The sequence below is a fragment of the Anolis carolinensis genome, chromosome 2, assembly GCF_035594765.1.
Source record: "Anolis carolinensis isolate JA03-04 chromosome 2, rAnoCar3.1.pri, whole genome shotgun sequence".
Classification (NCBI taxonomy): Eukaryota; Metazoa; Chordata; class Lepidosauria; order Squamata; family Dactyloidae; genus Anolis; species Anolis carolinensis.
In genome coordinates this window covers 314473820-314493679 of record NC_085842.1, presented here as the reverse complement: position 1 = coordinate 314493679, position 19860 = coordinate 314473820, and the positions used below count along the sequence as shown (strand labels likewise).

General features: G+C 39.5%; 1 long non-coding RNA gene across 6 annotated transcripts in view; it reads left to right on the top strand.

Annotated features, from left to right (window-relative positions):
• The window catches only part of LOC134296799 (uncharacterized), a 140835-nt gene that overhangs the window by 27304 nt on the left and 93671 nt on the right, over positions 1-19860 (top strand). For 4 of the 6 annotated variants that reach the window (XR_010003665.1, XR_010003663.1, XR_010003667.1 and 1 more), the window contains one exon: positions 17889-18426. The exons of the other annotated variants lie outside the window; for them this stretch is intronic. This is a non-coding gene — a long non-coding RNA (uncharacterized LOC134296799). Of the gene's footprint in view, positions 1-17888; positions 18427-19860 lie in introns of those variants that run through there. 6 annotated transcript variants of the gene reach the window in all.

The following is a 19860-nucleotide window of genomic DNA, read 5'->3' as shown; positions in this document are numbered from 1 at the left end:
ATACTGAGCGGCATTCTGTGGACGCCAATACTGTAAGACAAAGGAGTTATGGATGGATTGGAGTTTTTCAAGAGTGAAATAATCAAGGCACAATAGCAAACAGTGCTAACAAAGAGAAAAAATAAGACAAGCGCAAAAAAGCCAGAATGGATGTCCAAAGAACTTCTAACTGAACTAAGACTCAAAAGAAACATGCACAAGAAGTGGAAAAGGGATTTAAAACAAATAACCAACTCCTGTAGGAAAAAATTCGCAAGGCTAAAGTGTAAAACAAGCTCAGGCTTTCCAGGGACATTAAAAAGGCTTCTTTGCTTACGTTGGTAAAAAAAAAAAGGAAGAACAAGGAGGCGATAGGGCCTCTGCGAGGAGATGGGGTGATGGTGACAGGGACAGAGAAAAGGCCAAACTACTTAATGCCTTCTTTGCCTCAGTCTTCTCACAAAAAGAAAGCCATCCTCAACCTCAGCAACATGGAATGGATGAAGGATTAGGGGAAGTCCAATCCCAAACAGGGAAACATGTCATCCAGGAATATCTGGCCGCTTTAAATGAATTCAGGTCCCCAGGGCCAAATGAACTACATCCAAGGAACTAGCAGAAATTATTTCAGAATCATTGGCAGTCATCTTTGAGAGTTCTTGGAGAACGGGAGAGGTCCCAGCCAATTGGAGGACAAATGTGGTCCCTGTCTTCAAGAATGGAAAAAAGGATGACCCAAACAATTACTGCCTGGTCAGCCTCATGCCGATACCAGGCAAGATTCTGGAAAAGATAATTAAGGAAGTGGTCTGCAAACATTTAGAAATGAATTTGGTCATTGCTAATAGTCAACATGGATTTATCAAAAACAAGTCATGACAGACTAATCTGATCTCTTTTTTCGATAGAGTCCCAAGCTGGGTAGAGATGCTGGGAAGGCTGTGGATGTGGCGTATCTGGATTTCAATAAGGCCTTTGACAAGGTACTCCATGACCTTCTGGCAAACAAAGTAGACAAATGTGGGATAGGCAAAACTACGATTAAGTGGATCTGTAATTAGTTAAGCGAACGAACCCAAAGGGTGCTCACCAATGCTTCCTCTTCATCCAAAAAAGAAGTGACAAGTTGAGTGCCATGAGCAGGGTTCTGTCTTGGGTCCGGTTCTGTTCAACATCTTTATTAATCAGTGTGGTTCAACCCGCGGCCCACGGGCCACATGTGGCCCACCAATTCATTTTTGTTGGCCCTTGCCCTTCTTACTGGAAAAATATTTTAATTATGTAATTCAATATTAATTATGTAATTCATTTTCTTTCTGGAATGTCTCTGGCTCTCACATTCCTATACTAAAATTTGATTGGCCCTCAGGTAACTAAAGGTTGGACCACACCAACTTAGATGAAGGGATAGAAGGCATGATCATCAAGTTTGCAGATGGGACCAAACTGGGAGGGGTAGCCAATAGGATGTGGGGCAATGACTTCAAACTACATGAAAGGAGATTCCACCTGAACATTAGGAAGAACTTCCTAAATGTGAGAGCTGTTCAGCAGTGGAACTCTCTGCGCCAGAGTGTGGTGGAGGTTCCTCTTTTAAACAGAGGCTGGATGGCCATCTGTCGGGGATGCTTTGAATGCAATATTCCTTCTCTTTGGCAGAAAGCGGTTGGACTGGATGGCCCATGAGGTCTCTTCCAACTTTATATGATTCTATGTTTCTAAGTTTCTGATGAGGCACTGGTCTATATGCATGCGTATGCATACAAAAATGATGAACTTTATTTCTGCAATGGAGGGGTGTATGGACTGTATACACAGAATAGCTTCCAGCTGTTCAACTGCTTCATTAAGTACATATTGCCTTGTTCATGTGGCAAAAGCCACTTCCTTCCACTGCAGTTATAAATATGGGTCCTTTGACTCAAAGAGGATCTGTCAGAGCAGGGAAATTGTGGGGAATGTGTTTCTGTTTATTTTCAACCAGTTCAGTTCAGAAACTGAATATCTGTCCAACAGTGAGAAAGGGGGAAAGAAAACCACAGCTTCCTATTTTTAAAGAGGTTATTTGTGAGAAAATAGAAGTTGTTTTGTATGGCATTTATAGAAAGCAAACCCTGCATGGGCAAATATGTTTGAAGATATTCATTAAAATACCCCTACTGTCTGGATAAGAGAGGCAGTGTGCTGTTGTGGAGTGTTGGATTTGGGCTCCAGGAGATCGAGTTCTGAATCTATGCTGAGCAATGGAAAGTTGGAAACCCACTGGAGGGCTTTGCACAATTCACACTCCCTTAGCTGAGAAGGAAAGGCAATGACAAACTTCCTCTGAATAAATTTCGCCAAGAAAGCTTTGTGATGTGTTGCCTTAGGGGATTATATAAAAACAAACAAACAAACAACAACAACAACTGACCAAATGGAAAAAAAAGAAAGTGCAAGGGGAGAATTTTGGACCCAGCTACTGAGAAACTTTCTCTGGCCCAATCCATTTTTATGAGCCTACTCAGGTTTTTTTACCTTAGGGTAAAGATAAAGGTTTCCCCTGACATAAAGTCCAGTCATGTCTGACTCTGGGGGTTGGTGTTCATCTCCATTTCTAAGCCGAAGAACCGGCGTTGTCCGTAGACACCTCCAAGGTCATGTGGCCGGCATGACTGCATGGAGCGCCATTACCTTCCCGCCAGAGCGGTACCTATTGATCTACTCACATTTGCATGTTTTTGAACTGCTAGGTTGGCAGAAGCTGGAGCTACAGCAGCAACTCACTCCGCTCCCAGGATTTGAACCTGGGACCTTTCGGTCTGCAAGTTCAGCAGCTCTGTGACACACTGCGCCACTGGGGCTCCTTACTATGTTTTATTGTAAATGTGATTTTAATATGTTTTTTAATTTGTTTTTTACATTGTTGTGTCTTTTACATTGTCTGTAACTACCTGGGTTTGGCCTCTTGTAAGCCGCCCCGAGTCCCTTCGGGGAGATGGAGGCGGAGTATAAAAATAAAGTTATTATTATTATTATTATTGACACAACAATGTTGTATGACACAGCAAACAAGGTAGATATGCTGGATTTCGTATCACAAAATCACAAGTCAAACACTTCCCAAGCGTTTAGGACTGTGTGATGTATTTTCGGTTGATGCGCGCAGATCCCAGTAGGGTGGCCTTTTTCAGTTGGCAGATCATAATTTTGTCGATGATGATGATGATGATGATGATTATGTGGCCTCCATAAACTGCCCTTTCCTCAGAGCCAATCTACATCGCTATACTTTAGGTAAAAATATTGCAAAATACTTTTCATCCCCATCCCTGATGGTGCGGTTGCAAATTTCAGTTTTCTGCCTAAACAGATTTAAAGCTTCCTCCTTTATAGTAGAGAGATCCAGTTCCTGGAACTTGTTGCCTCCACCCGAAGGAAAAATGAAACAGATATCAGAGATTTCTGATTTGTTTTCTTTCTGGTTGTCAACTTGTGGCTTTTTCTATATGTCTGTGTGTATATTTTCAAACATGCTGTGTGTCTAGAGCTAAAGTATGATTTTTCGATGGAGCTCTTTGGCGTTGCAGTATGTCGACAGTGTTTCGACACAGTAACTCAATATCTATTTACTAAATTGTTTGGCACATTCAAGATCTCCCCAGGGGGATTTGGGGGAGAGAACGAGCAGTACATTTTTCACTCCTTCCCTGTGCATTAGCAGACGTGGGGTCATGACAGTCTCACAAAGATGGGTGCAGCTTCGGGCTCATTAGCTCTCAGCAAGCTAGCCAGATGAGGCCATGTGGTGTTTTCCTTTCATCATTCAAGCTTGAAAGAGAACTGTCAGCAGCCACTTGCTCTTAAAACAATGAGAATTTAGGTGACAGCCATCTCATTAGCTGAAGGGCAGCATTTGGCAGAGATGAAGATTTCGAGGTAAGGATTCCTCCCTCCACCCCCAACCCATGTGGCACAATGCACAACAACCAAGTAGCAAAGCCCTGCCAAACTCACGAAGAAAGGGGGTTAAAATCACAGTTGGACAAAGAAAAACTTTGCCTAATGAGATAAGCTTACATTTTTAGAGAGACAAGCCAGGAGAGGGAAGGATGCCTGCTCAAAGATGGCATGTGATGGCATGCAAGTTGGATTGAATCATCTCCAGTTTCAATATTCAGTAGACCTTGATAATTCATAAATGAACCCTTTATATCTACTACCATCCTAACAAACATTGGTGGTATGAATATTCATCCACTTTTCATCCTGTAAAATGTTAGGGCTTTATCACATATGGTAAGGAAATCAACACTGAAGAAAGATCATCACCTTTGGCGATAGTCCCTACTGCACAATGCTGTGCCTCCTTCTCACAACTGATCTATCCCTCCGCTATTTAACAGCAAAACTTATTAACAGGAGCAGATTTCATCATGTTTCCATCACCTAGAATCATAGAATCATAGAATAGTAGAGTTGGAAAAGACCTCATGGGCCATCCAGTCCAACCCCCTGCCAAGAAGCAGGAAATCGCATTCAAAGCACCCCGACAGATGGCCATCCAGCCTCTGCTTAAAGACCTCCAAAGAAGGAGCCTCCACCACACTCCGGGGCAGAGAGTTCCACTGCTGAACAGCTCTCACAGTGAGGTCTCAGTTCTTCCTGATTTCCAATGGAATCTCCTTTCCTGTAATTTAAAGCCATTGTTCCGTGTCCTGGTCTCCAGGGCAGCAGAAAACAAGCTTGCTCCCTCCTCCCTATGATTTCCCCTCACATATTTGTACATGGCTATCATGTCTCCTCTCAGCCTTCTCTTCTGCAGGCTAAACATGCCTAGTTCTTTAAGCCGCTCCTCATAGGGCTTGTTCTCCAGACCTTTGATCATTTTCGTCAACCTCCTCTGGACACATTCCAGTTTGTCAACATCTCCCTTCAATTATGGTGCCCAAAATTGGACACAGTGTGTTTCCAGGTGTGGTCTGACCAAGGCAGAATAGAGGGATAGCATGACTTCCCTGGATCTAGAAACTATACTCCTATTGATGCAGGCCAAAATCCCATTGGCTTTTTTAGCTGCTGCATCACATTGTTGGCTCATGTTTAACTTGTTGTCCATGAGGACTCCAAGATCTTTTTCACACCTTCTTGGTGTAATGGAGCCATTGCACTTACGTTCATGCTGAAGTGTTGTCATGGAGTAGGATTCTCCTCTTCTCTCACTCTCCTCTCTCCTCCTCACTATTCCTGAGCTAGAATTGTTAAAAAATTTCAGTAGTATTTGGAGGGGGGGGGGTTCACTATACCTGAAACTGCAAAATTGTTTTAAAATAATTTTAGAAAAAAGATTACAATGCAATGGAAATTTGGGAGAGGGGAGTTATGAATTTAAGCTAAAGTAATAATAATAATAAACTTTATTTATACCCCGCCACCATCTCCCCAACGGGGACTCGGGGCGGCTTACATGGGGCCATGCCCAGAACAATACAATATAACAAAATATAATAGAACAACAAATCATGGCACATTAAACAACACAATAAAAAATATACACTACATTAAACAAGATCAAAAGAACAATAAAACCAAGAGCGGGCCACATGAACACTAGGTTAAAACTCGGGGTAAAGTACAAGTGTGGGCGCATGGACCAGCAAATCAGCACAGTTGCGAGAATGGAGATGATATATACAGTAGCAAGTATGGTCTTGCAGGTTTGCAGTCACTATCCATGGTTGCACTACTGCTGTGGAATACAGCAGAGTCTCACTTATCCAAGCTAAATGGGCCGGCAGAAGCTTGGATAAGCTAATATGTTGGATAATAAGGAGGGATTAAGGAAAAGCCTATTAAACATCAAATTAGGTTATGATTTTACAAATTAAGCACCAAAACGTCATGTTATACAACAAATTTGACAGAAAAAGTAGTTCAATACGCAGTAATGTTATGTTGTAATTACTGTATTTACGAGTTTAGCACCAAAATATCATGATATATTGAAAACATTGACTACAAAATGCCTTGGATAATCCAGAAACTTGGATAAGCAAGTCTTGGATAAGTGAAACTCTACTGTAGCAGCCTTTTGTGCTAAAGTCATTAGTTGCTCCTGGCACTTGCTGCTTTTGTGTCGCTTTCATGCAGAGCTTAGAAAATTTACTTTTTTGGACTATAACTCTTACAATGCCGAAGTTAACCACAATTATATTGGACAAGGACTCTTTGGTCCAACATCTCATTGGTGTCTTCCAGAAGTATTACGTTCCTCAATGGGAATGGTTGTAGCATTTCCAATTGATTTAGGGCTGTAAAAGCAGCATTGTCTATATTGTGCATATTGAGGCACAATCTTGATGAATCTGCCCCTGCCCTTGCCCTTGCCCATGCTCCTGCCAACTGCTATAGGCTAAGGCTTAGTGCCTGGTGTAGACTCGCCCACAATCAGATGGGATTTTCCAGAGAGGACTAGATATCTTAACATGTTTTAACCAACTTCATTTATGACTTGCAAAAGCCCATTATTTATTTACAATTACTTTAAAGGACCTTCTGTGAATCTCATTCTTTGTGGCTATTCCTCCAGGGAGAGCAATTTTTTCTTTATTGAGATTCCAGAAGGAGTAATAATTCATACCAAATGTTTTCAAAGGAGCAAAAAAAAACTCACATTCTTTCCAACGTTTGGAGAAAATGGAGACTTTCTAAAATGGGATGGAAAATTGTGTTAGGCAGGAGATGGGTGGGGTGGCAGAAAGAGGATTCATTCTGAGCATATAAGTGTGTGTGTGTTTTCTGCTTTACTTTGATGGATGAAACTGGAGTCTGTTTTTAACATATATGGTTTTATTACAACAAATAGTAAACACTCTACTTCTAGCTAGCTTGGTTTCAATGCACGCTGTTTAAAAAAGCATTAACTGCCTATGATAGTTCAGCATTCAGAAGTAACTAAGGCTCCTGTTTGCTTCCTTGCTTCCTCTTAACTTGCTCACTTTATTTCTGTGTCAACTTTGAGTCTTTCCAGATTTTGTCACATTACCTGCAAGATGCTCTAACTATTGAAGTTCCCTTTCTTTTTTATTGGGGGGGGGGGGGATTTAAGAGAAAAATCAAAAACAGAAAAAGCTGGGAAGCATCAAATAGAATCCATGGAAGAAAAAGAAGTTTAATTAAACTTCAGAGATTTTGTTCTTCTGGAATATGATTTCATAGTTGCATCTAAAGTTTGATTGATTGTTATTTAAGAATATTCAACTTTGTTACAATTAAGGAGAACCCGTTCTGTGCTTCATGAGATGGTCTCTTGTTACTTGTACTTGTTTACTGTCAAATTTATATGGTAACCCCATGAATGAGAGATTTCCATCTGGGGAGAGTCAGATAGGAGGATATCATCAACTACCCAGCTCTATTCCTGTGGACAAAGGTTGAATCTACACTTCCATGTAATGCAGTTTCAGAATGTGAATTAACTGCATTGAGCTGGATTACCCAGCAATGTAGACTCACATAATCTAGTACAATGCAGTTAATCCACACTCTGAAACTGTATTCTATGGTAATGTAGATGGGACCTCAGGGACTTTGCTTTCCTGACTGAGTCCATCCATTTGGAATATGCTCTTCCTCTTTATCTACTGTTCTCCACTTTACCAAACATTATTATCTTTTCTATTATTTACAGTATTTATATTCCTCCCTTCTCACCCCGAAGGGGACTCAGGGCGGATTACATTGTACACATATAGGGCAAACATTCAATGCCATATAAACATAAAACAGAGACAGAGACAGACACAGAGGCAATTTAAACCTTCCCCAGCTTCCAGCTTCCTGGGGATATGCTTGATTCTGGCCATAGGGGGAGCAGCTGCTTCATCATCCACTGTGATGGCAACTTCCTCATTCCAACGGCGGCTGGATGATTTTTATAGTGTCGTAAATTAGCCTCCCCACATATAAGTGGTACCTAAATTTCCTACTTGATAGATGGAACTATCTTTCGGGTTGCTTAAGTCAACAACGAGTAGGGACTATTTTTTATTTTAATTGGGCACTCACCCCGACACAGGATGGCCTCGAACTCATGGCCTCTTGGTCAGTGTGATTTATTGCAGCTGGCTGCTAACCAGCCTGCGCCACAGCCCGCCCCCTAGTGAGTCATATCTTCTCATAATAGGTCCAAAGTAGAAAAATTCAGTCTTGTCGGCTTCTAGGGAGAGTTTCTCTTGGACCCATTCATTTGGTCTTTTTAGCGGTCCACAGTATTTGCAGAACAATTCTCCAGTACCACATTTCAAATGAAGTGATTGTCAACAACAAGTCAATACAAACCTGGTGGCAGCGATCCTATACCAAGGAAAAGGAGTATAAATATATGCTGTCAGAGTTAAGATGCAGTTGTGGAACATGACTTCGTTGGTGAATTGTAAGTTTACACACCACACAACCCAATGTAAACACAGAGTGCAACTACACTGTGAGTCCCTGCGGTCCCATCTACACTGCCATTAAAAATCCATATTATCTACTTGGAACTAGATTAAATTGCAATAGGGCCTCATATAATCCAGTTCAAATCAGATAATTTAGATTATATGGCAGTATAGATCCATCCTATGCACAATCCATGGCACTACATGGACCTCCATTAACTGAACCTTAGACATATTTTCTTCTGTAGAACATATAGATGCCAAACTTGGGCCCTCCAGGTGTTTTGGACATCAACTCCCACAATTCTTAACAGCCTACCCACTGTTAGGAAATTTGGGAGTTGGAGTCCAAAACACCTGGAGGGTCCAAGTTTGCCCATGTCTGTTGTAGAAGATCTTCTTTTGGCCTTCACATTGGCTCTTCTGAAGTGTTTGCCCAGACTCATTACAACACACACAATGAAGACCTCACAGGCATTTTTCCTTGCTGTACCCCATGTGGATACATGCCATGCTGGGGCTGGATTTGGACCAAGAATATTAAATAAGTACCGTAATCCCCAAGGAAAGAGAGTAATAATAGCATTCCTGTACAAGACAAAACCTGATGGAGAATCTGAGCTGTGGCATCCAGCTATGGAATGCTGACTTTTTCTGTGTTCTCTTAGCTCATCTACTCCTCCAAGCTGCCAGAAAGAGAGAAGAAGTTTTGTAGGCTTTGCATTCAAAATGCATGATCTTCAAAAAAAAAAAAAGTCCTCCAAAATGTTTTGGGAAAGACTTGAAATGTTAAAGAGCTAATGCTCATCAAGGTTAGCAATGGTGCGAATTGAATTTGGTTGACATGTTTAAGCGAATTGGTTGAATTCACATTTCATAGACAAATGCTGATTGCTGTGCAGTTCTCAGGCTATGTGCTTCTCAGAACTTTGTGATACAATTTTTAGTGTGCAAATGCACAACATTTTAATTTTTTTTATGAAATAAAAAGTGCACCAAAATGTATATTGGGGGGAGGGTGGTTTTGCCATAGATCTGTGTTTAATTGGGAAACACACACACATATACATATATATATATATATATATATATATATATATATATATATATATATATATATACACACACACACACCGTATATATTCGAGTATAAGCCGGCCCGATTGTAAGCCGAGGCACCTAATTTTACCACAAAAAAATTGGGAAAGCATTGACTCCAGTATAAGCCAAAGGTGGTAAATTTCAGAAATAAAAATAAATACCAATAAAATTACATTAATTGAGGCATCAGTAGGTTTGAATATTTACATAAAGCTCAAATTTAAGATAAGACTGTCCAATTCTGATCAAATCATTATTCTCATCTTCTTCAATGTAAATGTGCTTATGTATCCTTTCAATAATAATAGAGTAAAATAATAAATGCAATAATAATAATAATAATGATAATAATAAGATCAGAGTGAAATAATAAATGTATTAATAATAATAATAAAAATAGAGTAAAATAAATGTAACAGTAGCAACAATAATAGAGAAAAATAATAAATGTAATAATACCAATAATAATAGAGAAAAATAATAAATGTGCCATATATTCTTGAGTATAAGCTGACGCAAATATAAGCCAACCAGGACCCTCACCCAAGTATAAGCCAAGGGGGGCTTTTTCAGTCTTAAAAAAAGGGCTGAAAAACTAGGCTTATACTCGAGTATACTATATACAGTATATGTAATGTGCACAATTAGGACGGAGTTAACAACAAAAACCACTGGGCCAAATCACACCATATTTGGCCACAAAACAAATCACTTCCCAAGAAGTGACCGTCAAAAAAAGAGAAAGAAAACAGAGACAAGGCCAGAAAAATCCCCAAAAAGTCGCCTCCACCTCCTTTTCTTTCCCAGGCTTCAAAGCAGCAAGGCTATTCAGTTGTATTCCAGATCACCAAACAAGGAATCCCCTAGGTAGGAAACAGCAAGGCTTTGAAGCTGCAAGGCTATTTAGAGCTACTCCACCTGGCCAGCCAAGGAATTCCCTAGGCTGCCAGGCTTTGAAGCACCATTGCTATTCAAACTGGCCAACCAAGCATTTCACAAGGTAGAAAGCAACCAGGCTTGCAAGCAGCAAGCCTATTCAGTGCTATTAAACCTGGCTAACCAAGATTTCCCCAGGCTTTGAAGCCACAAGGCTACTCCGTCCCATTCAACCTGGCCAATCAAGGATGCCTCTACATAGAAAGCGGCCAGGCTTTTAACCTGCAAGACTATTCAATGCAATTCAAGATGGCCAAACAAGGATTCCCCTACAAAGGAAGTAGCCAGGGTTCACGCTCTGATTGAGGATGCTACTCCAGCTTGCCAAAGAAGGATTCCCCTAGATATAACACAGCCAGGCATTGAAGCTGCAAGGCTATTCAGTGCAATTCAACCAAACAAAGGAGTAACCTTAGTAGGAGGCGGCCAGGCTTTGAAGCAGTGATACTACTGTGTACTACTGAAGCTGACTAACCAAAGATTCCCCTAGGTACCAAGCTGCCAGGCTTTGAAGCTATGAGACTATTCATTGCAATTCTAGCAGCTCAAAAAACATTCCCATAGAAAGCAAGTGCCCAGGCTTCCAAGCAGCAAGCCTATTCCATTGCATTCCTGCTCACCAAGCAAGAATTCCCATAAGAAGAAACGGCCAGGCTTTGAGGCTGCAAGGCTTTTCACTGCTATTCCACCTGGACAACAAAGGATTCCTATATGCCACAGCTAGGTGTGGCCAGGCACAGCTAGTATCATCTAAATGTGCTATTTCTACTTTTAAAAACCTCTCAGAAAATGGTAGAGAAAAACCTACGACTGAAAGTAATCTGCACCAGAAATAGGGAAGATTCATCCATCCCTAGCTTCATGAGTGAAAATTCCAATTCAAGGTAGAGTCTTGCATGTATTTAATGCTAAACAGAAGGGAGGTCAAAGACGAGACTTGCAATGCATGGATAAAAGAGGCAACCTGCTGTTTTTAAATTTCTGGCAGCCAGGACTGATTGAATTTAGAATCATAGAACTCTAGAGTTAGAGTAACTACAAGGGCCCCTGCCATTTAGGGTGTTCACCTCAATTTTCTGTTTCAGGGGATAAAAGGAGAGGTTAAACCCACTACCAGAGCCCCTTCTGCCTGATATCAGATAATATTACAAGTTCATATGGTTTTTGATATTATCTTTATGCTGATGATACTCAGCAATATTTTCCTATTCCAGAACTGTCTTCTGACAGCTGACAGCATGTATCCCAGCTATTTCAGCACGGATGCTTTAGCCTTGCCTCATACTTAGAATGGCAAGGATGGAACTTCTTATTTTTCTTCCAAAACATTGTTTACTACATGTATTCTCCAACATTGATAATATTGCCCCCTATCATCTTGTGAAGGAAGCATGGAGCCTTGGTTTTATTTTGGACCCTTGTCTTTTGTTTCACACATTGACACAGCAACAAAGACATTTATTTATTTCTTATGTTAGCAAAATCAGATTTTACCCCCCCCCCCTCTCAATTTACTCTCCCAAGACCTTAACTCATGCCAGAGGCTGGATCTACACTGGAATCACATTATATGATAAGTGTGGACCCATATATTACAGTTTTAATGCCATTGAACTGCATTGTATGGCTTCTTTTTGAGTGCAGACTCTGTACTGACATCCTTTCTGGAAAAGAAAGATGAATCTTCTGTTCATTATCTTCAAACCTATTTCATATCTTGACTGTGCGCCGGGCTCCAAACCCACATTTAGAGGTCAGCTGAAATCACTCAATGCTATCTTTTTGGACCCATATATTGCAGTTTTAATGCCATTGAACTGCATTGTATGGGTCCACATTGACCATATAATGGAGTGCCAAACTGTATTATATGGCAGTGTAGATCCCACATAAGTTGTGTCCTGCCTTGATTATTGCAATCATCTTTTGTCCAGCCTTCCATTATTTCACCTTAGCCCTCTGGTTTCATTGAACATTGGGATGCAATGGAGCAATCCCCCCCCCCAATAACTGGAGCAATCCCCCCCCCCCAAAAATAATTAAGCACAAACAAACAGGGGAAGGCACAGTATTCCCTGTATGTTTTATGTCAGTTCTTTTTGAGTGCAGACTCTGTACTGACATCCTTTCTGGAAAAGAAAGACGAATCTTCTGTTCATTATCTTCAAACCCATTTCATGTCTTTACTTGTCTTTTGAAGAAGTGAACTGCACCGGGCTCCATTTAGAGGTTAGCTGAAATCACTCAATGCTAAGACTATCTTTTTGGCCCATCATTTTAATCATGTTACTCCACTTTTGGTCTCTTTTCATTTGGTTTCACAATCCTATAAGCTCCTTTTTTGTGACATTCAAAGAATCACACAATCTAACACCCCACTATTTTAGCTCTTACTTCTTTTTACTAACTTGCTTGAGATTTGCATCCTAGGAATCATAGGCTTCTCACCCAATTGTGGATTTCCTCTTCCTTTCTCAGGCCCCACCAACACTATCATATAATGAACTTTTAATCTGCATCATATGGCAGTGTCGATGGGGCTGTGGACTGCTTTATCCCTCATTCTTTTAAAATTCCCATTAATTTTGGTTTATTTTCCAAAGCCTTTGGAATTTCAGTTTGGCATTGTTTTGTAATCTTGTATATTTTGATTACAAGTACTGTTCTGTTCACCTTGTACTATATTTTGTTTCTGTGTTTCTTTTAGTCTCAAATTTTAATGGTAATTCTATGGTACCCTTTTGTGTTTTGTTATTTTTTCTTCCCTCTGTGTATGCATGTGTGTACACATATATTTTAGATTGTATACCTTTGGCAGGACCCATTATTTGGTTGTTTTTACTGTAAAGCACTACGTATGTACATTTGATGGTGGTATAGACATAGATGATGATGATGATGATGATGATGATGATGATGATGATGATGATGATGAAAAATGGCTGTTCTTGGATACAGATATCCTTTCTCTGAGGATCACTCTTCCCTCAAATTAAATATCACCACAATTTTTCCAGTTGGCTTAAATTAATCTGCAGTTCATTCGCTTGCTGTTTGTTGATGTATAAAGAACAAGTACCACAGAGTACATGCTGTGGCATATAGCTTTATGATGATTTGCTGCTGTTCTATTGGTATTCTAATTGTTTCACTCATTTGCCTAAATAAGATTGAACATTTCTTATAATCTGAAATAAATGACTGCATTTGAACATTGAGCTTGGTTTACCTGCATATCTTCACCTACTCAATTGTTTATCCCTGTCGGACATTTTGCTATGTCATGAATTCTATTATTGGGTCATAATAGACAGAAAGCGATGGGTTGGGCAGTGAATTCACATTATTATATTACACCAGAGATAACACACATTAATTATAATATTTTTCATTACCAAAAATCATAAAATTGTGGAATTGGAAGGAATTCAAGGGATCATTGTCATTGTAAAATTGATGCAACTTGACACCATGTCAACTATCTGCCATACCTCAATGCTATAGAATCAAAGGACTTGCAGTTTTACAAGGCATTTAGCCTTTTCCTGGCAAGGAATGGCACCTCTCTAAACTAAAACTCCTAGGATTCCATAGCACTGAGCTATAGCCACCCAAGTGGTCTTAAACTCTATCAGTTCTACAGTGTGGATGTAGAATGTGGATGCTTTTGTGATTGGTTGCAAAATCAAGTCAGATGGTACAATGCATAGTTGATGGCTGAACTGAATGGGCTAAGTAAGAAGTTCCAGAGGTTTGGACCAGCCAATGCCCAATCAACATGACAGTGCAGCCCTGGGTATAAGAATGAGTCATCCATGAATTTTTCATATGTTCACATATACCCCTTCTCAGTTTTGAACACAGAAGCTAGCTAAGCCTAGGATATATCTCTTTAGTGAATACTGCCCCCTGCTGGCAGAGGTTGGGTGCTCACTGAGATTGGGGAGAGTTGGATGCATGGACTGTGGACACCAAGTGGCCAGCTAGAGTTTCAGAGTTGGAGTGATGCAACCAGTCAGCTTCAGTTTGTGTGTAGACACTCCTTGGCTATTAACTAGATGTATCATCTTTCATATGAAGTTCATTTTCTAAGCATTAGGTCCAGAGTGTCTCAAACTATGGGTTAAAAGTAGTCATTTCTTGGTCTTAAGCCAGTATGGCACCCTGAAAAATTCTATTCTGTACATTTTCACATTGAGCATCCTTCTCGAAATTGTCTTGCTGTCTGAATATTTGCTCTTCTTATTTGGAATCTTATAGTTGTACAATGCTATTTCTTATTTGAAAAGATTCAATAGCTGACATAGAATGCCATGCAATATCTGACAGTGGTGTGTAGAAGGCATGTAATGGTATTTAATACCTATTAATAGATGATATGTGCTCATGAATACATAGTATTGTTGGTTGACATGCAATAGTCTTCCCAATTTGTTGTTGTTGTGTGCCTTCCAACTTGTGACACTCTCAATAAGAACCTATCATGAGGTTTTCTTGGGGAGATTTAATCAGAGGGCATTGGTTTTTGCCTTCCTCTGAGGTTGAAAGAGTGTGAGTTGTGCAAGCTTCACTCTGTGGGCTTCCACAATCAAATAGGAATTCAAACCCTGATCTTCAGAGTTGTAGTCCAACACTCAAACCACTAAACCATGTTGGCTTTTGTCTGTGCAGATTAGCATGTAGTATCCGGTTGCTGAAATGCAATAGTACTGAAAATATGGGAATATGTGACTGATTATACAATTTTATTTATTATGAGAGTCAGTATTTGTGGTTCTGACTTACAATGGCATTTCTTTATAGCATTTTATCAATGTTGAAATTAATTATACACTATATTTGGGGCATTGTTTGATTGTTGTCATTGACATGAAAAAAAAACCTTTAACACTGTACAATACTGTATTGATAAAAATGACACTGATCCCTTGACAGGATTTATAGAATCATAGAATCATAGAATCATAGAATAGTAGAGTTGGAAGAGACCTCATGGACCATCCAGTCCAACCCCCTGCCAAGAAGCAGGAAATCGCATTCAAATTTAAATAGCTGACAGTATTTACAGTTGATAAATAAATGAATCTCAGTTATATTTCATTTTTACTACATTTGCTGTGGACTGTTTGAATGTTTGGAGACTTTCAAGAACAGACAAGAAATACTAAAAGGACTCAAAACAGATTTTTTCCCATTGTGACCTAATATTATTCAGTATGCAAATGCTTCCACTGAAATGTCACATTCAGTCTTGGAACCGGACAGTTTTGAGTACTTGCACGTTGTTGATGTGGTTCTCTTTTAGTGGTTGCTTGGACAAAAACAGAGGGACCAGAAATATGTTGAAAGTTGCTGGATTGGAAGACTTTACTGTTGGTTATTGGACTTTATCACACAAGGCTAGCAAACTAGGACCTTTGATGTCAGACCCTCTTAAATGGCATCATGTGCATCCAGCTGCAAGTTTTGCCTCCATGGTTCTCCCCATCCCTGCTTTTAAGAGGTGAAACCTCTCAAAAACTCCCAATCTTGCAATGTTTCCATCACTTACCTTGGTGAGAGGGGTCTCTTCCACTTCTTTGATGGCATGGAGGCAGTAAAATGGTGTCAGGACAGGGTTCTCCTCTTCCCCTCCTTCCCCTTTTACTTTATATTTATATTTACTTTTTCTATTTTTAAATGCTGGAATTGTACGATTGTACTAATACTAATAATGGAATAACAGTATTGCAGGGAGGTAGAATTACAATGGATTGTGGAAGTACAATAATGGGACCACTGATCAGCAAATCAGCATAATTTAGAGGTGCAAGATCAAAAATGGAGACCCTAAGGCAAAGCTACTGTTCTTGGCAAGATTTGTTGAGCAAGGTTTTGTTATTAATGTGTCGTCAAAGGCTTTCATGGCTGGAATCACTGGGTTGTTGTGAGTTTTCCAGGCTGTAAGAAGCATTCTCTCCAGAAGCATTCTCTCCTGACATTTCACCCACATCGATGGCAGGCATCCTCAGAGGTTAAGGGGTCTGTTGGAAACTAAGTAAGTGAGGTTTGTATATCTGTGGAATGTCCAGGGTGGGGATACATGTGAATGTTGAAATACCATGTTTCCCCGAAAATAAGACAGTGTCTTATATTAATTTTTGCTCCCAAAGATGCTCTAGGTCTTATTTTCAGGGGATGTCTTATTTTTCCATGAAGAAGAATTCACATTTATTGTTGAACAAAAAATGAACATTTATTATATACTGTACAGTAGTTGTCATTGCAAACCAGCATAACCAGCCAAACTGTGAATCCTATCAAGAATTTCTTGTTACTACTATTATTTCCATGTACAACACTCTATCGTACGTACATTTACCGATCCTGCATGCTCGGGTGTTCTGTTCGTTGGGCACGCTTCCAAACAAAAACTTTGCTAGGTCTTACTTTCAGGGGAGGCCTTATATTAGCAATTCAGAAAAACCTCTACTAGGTCTTATTTTCTGGGGATGTCTTATTTTAGAGGAAACAGGGTACATGGGAATGTTGCAACTTGCCACCTTGATTAGCATTTTAATGGCCCACAGTTTCAAGGCCTGGCTGGTAGATGCCTGGGGAATTCTTTGTTGGGATGTGTTAGCTGGCCCTGGTTGAGTCTTATCTGGAATTCCCCTGCTTTTTGAGTCTTGCTCTTTATTTACTGTTCTGATTTTAGAGGGTTTTTTTTAATACTGGTAGCCATATTTTGTTCATTTTCATGATTTCCTCCTTTCTGCTGAAATTGTCCACATGCTTATGGACTTCAGTGGCAGCCCAGAAGACTCACAACAACACAGGTTTTGTTATTACTTTTCTCAAAGCAATCTGGTGGAGTTCCTTGGCCAAGCGGGGATCCAAATTCTGGTTTCCTGGTCCAATGCTCAAACCAAACTTGACCATGCCAGCTCTCAAAAATTGGCTATATTTTGGCAGATTCCAAGAACTGGAAGTGGCATGAAGACAGCGTTACAGTTTCTTTGGAGACCATAAGGAGAATTAGCTCAACCACCTTGCAAATTCCTTGCCCCTGTCCTACTCAATCCTGACCTCCAACTACATCAGTTTCCCATGGTTGTTCCTCAAAGGAAGTGACACTTCTAAATTTACCATTGCATTGATGCAGGGCTGAGGTGTCTTCTAAGTTTCCTTCTCTTTCCATCTCCAGTGACCTTTGCTTCAGCTGCTGTAAAACCAGGGTGATGGAAGAAAAGCTCTGGCTTTCAATGTCTTTACCATCCAATTAATTTTTTTTACTATCTCCCCTTTTTATCTAGCCTTAGTAATTGGATTCCCACTTTCTCAATTTTCATGACAGTAGCGAGAAGGAGGATATAGTGGGGTTGCTGATTTTTTTAAAAAATAGTATGCACTGATTTAATTTTTCCTTCAAGGATGCCAGCTTGATGAATTCCTTTTCTTTTTTTTTATCAGCTGTCTTTGTATCGCTTGAGAGTGACTGACCCAGAGACATGTTTTCTGTAACCCACTTCTTTGCCTAATCAAAGTGTCGATGTTGCTGGTTGGGGAAGACTAAGAGGTGGCTAAGATTGAGGAGATGGATGCATTACAAGCGCAAAAGAAAGGGATGATCCGAAGCAGAAGACTCAGAATTTCAATAGGAACAGTTGTTAAGTTTCTGATCGCACCATATAATAATCACGCAGGATATAATTTATATGATTCCCTCCCACAAGATGTGGCAGTGGCTGTCATCTTACAAAAAGCTAAAGACAGATTCAACTGATTAGTGATTAATATAACTGTGTTCATACTGATACTAAATTTATCATATGAGCTAAAGAAATATCTTTTAAAATAAAGGTTGAGCATCCCTTATGTGGAATTCCCAAATCCAAAATACTCCAAAGTAAAATTATCTACACAAGTGGTTGTGATAGTGACAACTTTGCTTTCTGATGGTTCAATGTATGCAAATCTTGTTTTATGAACATTATTAAAAACATTATTCAAAATAATGTGTACAAAATTATTTTCAGACTATGCATGTAAAGCTGTATATGAAATATAAATGAATTTTGTGTTTGGACTTGCGTCCCATCTCCAAGATAGCTTGTTAGCTGTGTGCAAGTATTCCTAAATCTGAGGAGTGGAAAAATCTAAAATCTGGAACATTTCTGGTCCCAAGCATTTTGGATAAAAGATACTCAACTGGTACAGCTGGCCTTTCATATCCATGGATGTCACCATCCATGGCTTGAAAATATATATTTTAAATTCCACATGCAAAACTTGATTTTGTCATTTTATATAAGGGATCCCATTTTACTAATCCAGTTTTGGTATCCTCAGGAGATCCTGGAACCAAACAAAACATATCATATACAAAATGTACAAATCTCATCCAATCCTTTTATCAGCACTAACAGATACTTTCACTAGACTAGTCTATAGCATATCAACTATTCAAATCACAGATGAACTTCTATGTTCAATAGCAATGGCTATGTATTACATATCTACTATTATCTCTCAAAAATTGATCCAATTATATGAGAGAGTTTCCATTTCCACATCTCAGCAAAGTTTTCAAAAATGTCTTTCTTGGGTCACTTGTCAAGGGACAAATTGGCATATAGTGGGCAATGTCTTCCAGCTGACATTGGCCACAAATGTGCCATCTTCTTTTTTTCAAATAGCATCTTATTATAACATCCATCTAAAACTGCAGTTGGCTTGAAATTGCTCTTCAGAGAAGGTGATTGTTAGAGAAGCTAGTCTGAATTTAATATCTAGCTATAAAATGTTCAGTTTCCAAAAAAAGAAGAGTAACATGGATAAAATTTTAAGATCTTAATTGGTTGTGAAGCCCTTCTTGAGTTTGTCCTGAAAAGCCAATCCCTTAATTGCTTCTTATTCATATGTAAGATAGAATTCAGCTCAAGTATGTAGTAACAGTGCAAAAAAAAGTCTAAGTTAGGCCTCCAACATTGGTTGTTGCTCATTTCAAAGTAAAGCTGAAAAATGTTCATTTGATAGACTGAAATTTCATTTAATCTACCATGAGCACAATCTATTCTTGCTCTGACAGCTAGTCTGTCCAAAGAAGATGCAGGTGTTTCAAATGGTTGGGAAGAAAGTGTTTTATTTTGTAAAGTTTCCAAGTCTTTGCTACTCTAGCCTCCAAATTCCAGCACTGCAGAACATCTGTGCAATCATTTTACTCTTATTTTTAAAGGCTAGGTTCAATCCACTGACCTCTTTTGCTGTAATAAAACTTCATCATTTTCTTGGCTTTGACTTTCACTGCCTCCTTTTACCATTGCGAACACAGAGGCTCACTGCAAACAAGGGCCAGATATCTAAATAATCAGGAATGCTCTATGACATTTTGATCTAAAATCCATTTGTTCTTTGGGCTACATTTACCAAAAACCCATTGTCT